This window comes from Pseudophryne corroboree, chromosome 2, assembly GCF_028390025.1.
Source record: "Pseudophryne corroboree isolate aPseCor3 chromosome 2, aPseCor3.hap2, whole genome shotgun sequence".
Lineage (NCBI taxonomy): Eukaryota > Metazoa > Chordata > Amphibia > Anura > Myobatrachidae > Pseudophryne > Pseudophryne corroboree.
Window position 1 is genome coordinate 31,922,393 of NC_086445.1, and position 1,287 is coordinate 31,923,679.

Genomic DNA, 1,287 nt, shown 5'->3' on the forward strand with positions numbered 1-1,287 from the left:
AGTGAACTGAAAATAATTTTCCTGCCTGCTCCAATAAGTGCTATTGCTTCCTATTAATATAAAGTAACAACCCCGCACAGATTTGCCATGTTTGATTCCAATAACTGCATCCTACATATTTTTATTTTTATAGATTGATGGAAGGAAGAAAAACCATCAACTTTTCCAATTCCAGTTCCATAATGATTAATTCAACTACATTCTATAACAACATGACACAGGGATCCATTTCTAGCGCCAAACTGACAAATGCTCTTAAAATCCTTCTTGAGACTCTGGCGATCATTGGATTATTCATCTTCCTCTACTTCATCTTGCTGATACTGCATGTCTTCTTCACCACCACTCATGTCCGAGATGACGCCCGATACGTTATTTTCGCTCACATGCTGATAAACGACACGTTACATCTTATTACTGGAACTGCTCTGTTGTTGGCTTCCCTATCCTTGGTATATATCCCTTTGCCCATTTGTTATATTATGGTCACTCTTGTATTAGTTACATTTAGGATCACCCCCTATAATTTGGCGGCTATAGCTCTAGAACGTTTTGCAGCCATTTTTTCCCTCTGAGACATGTGACGCTTTGTACATCACAAAGGTCTAGGTATGCAGTAGCAGTCATATGGGTGATTGGCCTATTACCATATGTAGTAGAGTTCATTATCCTGAGCTCCTCAGCAGAGAAGGTTATATTTTCTTTCCATGCTTTAAGTAACCGGGATATATTGACAGTGACACATGTGCAAAGTGTGATCAGATCCAACACCCTCATCGTCAGCCTAATTCTGGTGGGACTCATAATCGTCTTCACATACATTAGAGTGATGTTCATTGCAAAGACCATGAGTTCCGGCAGAAGATCTGCCTCCAAGGCCGGTAAAACCGTCATAACTCCACGCCTTTCAGTTTCTGTTATGTTTGTTCTCTTTATCGTCCTCATTTATTGAAGGATATTTCAGAGAGTACTCCTTCTTATCTACTATTAACTTTCTCCTGTTTATATGCCTGCCAAGGTTCCTCAGCCCAATTATCTATGGGTTACAGGATAAAGTGTTCAGTAAATGTATTAGAACATTTTAACTTGCAAAACCTTTAGAACAAGTCATTCATCTACTTCATGTTAAAGGACATTGATCCGTTATCTATTAGAAAACGCATATTATATGTAGTACAGAGAGAGATGTGTGACTTAACGAATCATCCAACTCATGAATTTTAATGGTGTTGATGGATTTCCTCATTTTATTTATATATGTATTTAACACCCTTCGTAAAATCAGCA

The 1,287-nt window shown here is 38.1% G+C and overlaps 1 pseudogene; it reads left to right on the top strand.

Moving 5' to 3' along the window:
• The first annotated feature begins 212 nt into the window (after positions 1-212).
• On the top strand, positions 213-1,085 carry LOC134989785 (odorant receptor 131-2-like; annotated as a pseudogene).
• Positions 1,086-1,287: the final 202 nt, after the last annotated feature.